This window comes from Entelurus aequoreus, linkage group LG27, assembly GCF_033978785.1.
Source record: "Entelurus aequoreus isolate RoL-2023_Sb linkage group LG27, RoL_Eaeq_v1.1, whole genome shotgun sequence".
NCBI lineage: Eukaryota > Metazoa > Chordata > Actinopteri > Syngnathiformes > Syngnathidae > Entelurus > Entelurus aequoreus.
This window is the reverse complement of record NC_084757.1, coordinates 17,473,352-17,479,351: the sequence shown is the minus strand read 5'-3', so window position 1 is coordinate 17,479,351 and position 6,000 is coordinate 17,473,352.

Sequence of the window (6,000 nt, the reverse complement as noted above, 5' to 3'; positions counted from 1 at the left end):
AACTTCTGGCGCCACTCACGCCCACCTTCTCAGCGGCCACGAATGTGGCCTTTCCGTGGTCGCCCGCCTCGGCGTTCCATTCGCCGCCGCCACTTGACTCGTCCCCGGTGGATTCGGGGACACATGGCCTGGCGACCCACCACCAAGTCCTCCCCCCGCCCGCCCTTGACTCGTGAACTATTGCTTGTTTTTTTTGGGTTCCAGTTGTTTTTTTGTTTTCAAGGGACATCTGGAATCTGTCCTTTTAGGGGGGGGTACTGTTAGGATCCGCTGCTCGGATCAGTTTGTTTACAGTTTAGTGTCACGTGTGTTTGTTTCTGTTGCCATGACGGCAGATTTTGCTCACCTGCCTCTGGTTAGCGTTCGGGACGCGCACCTGTTGCCCGAGCGCTAATCAGAGGGCTATTTAGTCTTCGCCCGGGCAGCACTCTGCCTGGCTTCCTAATTTGCTTACATGCAACAAGTATCGACCACTTTTGATTCCTGCTAGCTTTCAGGCTATGCTATTTTTTGCTTGCTAGCTCCCATGCTAGTCCTTTTGTTTTTGTCTTTTGTGCTACGTACACGTCTTTGTTTTTTTCCCCTGATATGATTTATTTGCTGAAATAAATCATTTTCCTACCTGCAAGCTGTGTCCGAGCCCGTCTGCATCCTTGGGAGAACACCTCGCACCACGATGCGACCAGGTCGTTACAACCGGTATGTAATCCTCCATGTTAAAAGTTCAGGCGAGAGGAAAAAAAAAAAAAATCTGTTGCTGCGTATTGTCACTTCTTCTGCAGTACCGGAAGTCGCAAGAAGGATCACTAGCGCCCTCTACCACCAGGAGGCGGGAGTCATTTAATGACTCATACAGTATTTGACACACGCAGCTACGGTATATTAATAAAACATAGCTGCTTACTGTTCTTTTTAGCATACCGTACCGGTATTCAATAGCTTGGACCTTAAATCCTACTGAATAGCTCTTTATCTTTTTTCCTTTGTGCGATTGCAAACTATTGAAAGCAGCTTCCTCCATTTTGAAAATGAGGACAGGTAAATCGTCACTCGTGACGTAACGAATTTGACCCGGCGGAAGTTCTAGACATATGCTAAATATTTTGCGAAACGAGTTTGACCCGGCGAAAATTATAGACATGCGATAATAAAATTAATATTTTGCGAAACGAATTTGATCCGGCGTTAATCCTGAACCGGCGATAAGGCCAAGCATGCGTTAATTATTTTGAGAAACGAGTTTGACCCGGCAGTAATTCTAGACGTGCGAATACTATATTCCCTGCGCCAATTCAAGGAAATACGGTATACACATATAAATAAAATAAATACTTGAATTTCAGTGTTCATTTATTTACACATATACACACATAACACTCCTCTCTACTCATTGTTGTATTTGAAAGTGCAATGCTTTGCAGCCAGTAGCACAGCCTTTGAAGGAGCATAGGTATGTGCAGTGTAATATTCTGGGTTGGAGTCAATAACCAGACGAGGTGATGAAGTTACGTCTCTTTACTTCATACTTCAGAACCGACTCCCACACTTGCCCATGACAAATGTGTGCTTTGTTTTAAAGATGTGACATTTAGATTTACACTATATGAAAAAAAAATGTAAAATGAATTTTACCTTTGCAACCTCATTATACTATTGGCTAAGTTTTATATTCATAAATGTAAGTTTCTCAATACCTGACCTGTTTTTTGTGCCTTTAAAAAATATTCAGAACTCTACATTAAAACACTCTCTACCTCTAACAACCAAAAAGCTGTGAAAACGATGATGCTCCAAATTTGGGTTATTTACAGAACTTGTGTGAGCCTATGGCTTTACATTTTGTTACATATATATATATATATATATATATATATATATATATATATATATATATATATATATATATATATATATATATATATATATATATATATATATATATATATATATATATACTGTATATATATATATATATATATATATATATATATATATATATATATTTTTTTTTTTTTTTGCATTTTTCTTTAGTTGCTTTATTGACTTTACAAACCCCCTGGCGCTGTTTTGTACTGTTTTTGTACTGTTTCTGTACTTGTTTTCATTATTTTTATTTTTTTGATTGTATTATAATGTTGAATGTTATAAATAAAGGTTTTGGAAAAAATAAATAAAATAAAGACTCCCACACTAAACCATTGGCCAACCAAAAAGTAACCACAGAACACTATACGGTATATTTATAAATATTTGATTTATATAGGCTAGTAAGGTAAAGGTTTGTACCTGACAAGTTTCGGCTAAGCCGGACAACATGCACACTAACTTCCGTTAGTGAGTAAGAGATGTTATTTTTCACATTTACTGACCTGTTACCTTGGTGTGTATATATATATATATATATATATATATATATATATATATATATATATATATATATATATATATATATAAATATATATATATATATATATATATATACGTGTGTATATTTATATATATGTGTATGCATGTATATGTATGTATATATATATGTATATACATGTATGTATGTGTATGTATGTATATATATATATGTATATACATGTATGTATGTATATGTATATATATATATATATATATATATATATATATATATATATATATATATATATATATATATATATATATATACATGTATATGTATATGTATATATATGTATATGTGTATATGTATATATATATGTATAGGTATATATACATATATATGTATATGTAGCCGAGCTAAATTGTATTTTATTTTATTTTAAATTTGGTCATTTATTCACATAATTTTTTTTTGTGAACTTCCCCAAAAGTGGATTGTCATTGTCATTGTAAATAGGTTCCGGTACATACCTTTTTGTTTTCCTTGGGGGGTGATTTGGCGTTGCACCTTTGTGACCAGCTTTCAGTGAGCACTGACGCTCAGATATGAGGGGCCGTTAGGGACATTATTCAGAATTACCTCTTACATACATTACTGAAATGCTCTCACATAAACAACTGAAATATTTTTCTTTTATACACACTACTGAAACACTCTTATAAACACTACTGAAATGCTCTTACATACACTACTGAAATGCTCTCACATAAACAACTGAAATCTTTTTCTCTCACACACCCTACTGAAACACTCTTATAAACACTACTGAAATGCTCTTACATATACTACTGAAACACTCTTATAAACAATACTGAAACACTCTTATAAACACTACTGAAACACTCTTATAAACACTACTGAAATGCTCTTACATACACTACTGAAATGCTCTTATAAACACTACTGAAACGCTCTTATAAACACTACTGAAATACTCTTATAAACACTAGTGAAATACTCTTACATACACTACTGAAACACTCTTATAAACACTACTGAAACACTCTTATAAACACTACTGAAACACTCTTATAAACACTACTGAAATGCTCTTACATACACTACTGAAATGCTCTTATAAACACTACTGAAACGCTCTTATAAACACTACTGAAATACTCTTATAAACACTACTGAAATACTCTTACATACACTACTGAAACACTCTTATAAACACTACTGAAACACTCATATAAACACTACTGAAACACTCTTATAAACACTACTGAAACACTCTTATAAACACTACTGAAACACTCTTATAAACACTACTGAAACATTCTTACATACACTACTGAAACACTCGTATAACCACTACTGAAATGTTTTTGTCTCACGCACACACACACACATACCTGGAATTATTTTTCACTAGTATGTATAAACGGATTTCACCTGTGTGTGTGTGTGCTTTTTACACATGTGTGTGAGGGACAACAATTTCAGTAGTATGTGTGCAAAGATTTCAGTTATGTGTATGAGCGCATCTTACCACTGTGTATACAAGCATTTTACCACTATGTGTAAGAGCATCTTACTAGTGTGTGTGAGCGATGTTGCATTCCGGTTCCGGTATAATCCCCGCCCCTTTTCAGACAAGTTTATTTTTATTTTTTTTAAAGCCAAGTTGTGGACAAAATGTCTGCCGACAAGTAGCTTAACCGAGGCGGGAGCTCCACTTCATAATTTGAGGGCTTCAGCAGAGAATATAAGAACACTTTCAATGCAACAAGGGTCGGGCTGCCGCCATGGGTCTCCCCCGCAGGACGCGGCACCTGAGCGGCCACACAGCGGTGCCTTTCTCCTCCCGACAGCCAAGCAGCCTGGAGCACTCGTTCCATTGCGAGTTTGCACCGCACACATGCAACGTTTCAGTTCATGGACATCGGGGCAAAAGGAGTAAAAGGTAATTAGACATTATTTATTTCTAAATGATTGTTGAATCACACGAAATGTAAGACAACATGGCATTGTAGTGAGCTACAATGGTAACATGTCGAAATGTGAGTCACGTCGTGTTACGTCAGTAGCTAATCATATACTAATGATAATGGATTGCATTTATTTAGCGCTTATCAGTCGATAAGCGCTAAATAAGGGGTCCCCAAACTACGGCCCGCGGGCCGGTTACGGCCCTCCAAAGTCCAACATCCGGCCCGCTGGGGAAAAAAATAAATGTGTATTATTATTTTCAATCTGTCTTTTCCAATCCATTTTTTGGTGTTCCCTAGCCGCTCAGGCAAATCATATTGTCTACAAATGCATTTCCCTGTATGACTTATATTGTCTTAGCTGTTTTCATGTGATCTGATTCTTACATTCTTATTTCAGAGTCACCACACAGCTGCATGACCATTTCAACAAGGATGGAATAAACAACCTCTGGATTCATGGAACTTCTCTGCACACAAATATATTAATTGGAATATTCAATACATTTCTCATAAACATATTAAATATCCTTTTTTTTTTTTCTCAAAAAAGGTTCCCTATGCCTTATTATTTATATACTTTTCAATGCTTCTTGTAGTCAGACAATAGATATTGTTTGTCTAAAATTATAGTTTAAGTTAATGTGTTAATATTTACACCTAGCCCCTAACCTAAATACAATAATCATAAGACAAAAAAATTGTGTATCACAAACGTTTGGGACAAGTTTGGGGAGATTTTGACAAAGTGTGTGTGGTGGTGGGGGCTGGATGACATTACTAGTGAGAACATAAAATAACTTAAAAACATCAACCGTAGAAATATAAATGTTCACAGCACAAACATATTGCGGTGTTATTCTGATATTTGCCATAATAAAGTGGGCAACTTCATACAGGTCTGTATAACAGGTTCCTTATTTATTTATTTTTTACAAATTTTTTAAACAAAATGTTAATTCGCAGAATACACTGCACAAGTGAAGAAAACAATTTAACAAACCTTATTATTCCCATGTTATCCACTGAATAAAGTGCAGAATTGAAGTGAAAATGTCTATTCTATAGTTGCCATCATTTTCAAGTGGGTTCACTTGTTGAAAAATGTTCATTGTTGTCTCATTAATGTTTACATCTATGTCTGGAATTACACACCGACAAGTATTGAAAGGATATGAATAATGAGACATAAGGAACCTTTCTGAGCCAAAAAAGGTTGTTTTCAACACACTGTTGAAAATAATATTCACAATGTTTCTATGTGAAATTTATTGAATATTCCAATTAATATATTTGTGTGCAAAGAAGTTCCATGAATCCAGAGGTTGTTTATTCCGTCCTTGTTGAAATGGTCATGCAGCTGTGTGGTGACTCTGAAATAAGAATGTAACAATCAGATCACATGAAAACAGCTAAGACAATATACGTCATACAGGGAAATGCATTTGTAGACAATATAATTTGCCTGAGCGGCTAGGGAACACCAAAAAATGGATTAGATTAGAAAAGACAGATTGACAATAATAATACAAAAAAAAATTTTTTCTCCAGCGGGCCGGATGTTGGACTTTGGCGGGCTGTAACCGGCCCGCGGACCGTAGTTTGGGGACCCCTTATATAGTCGATGATAAGCGCTAAATAAATGCAATCCATTATCATTAG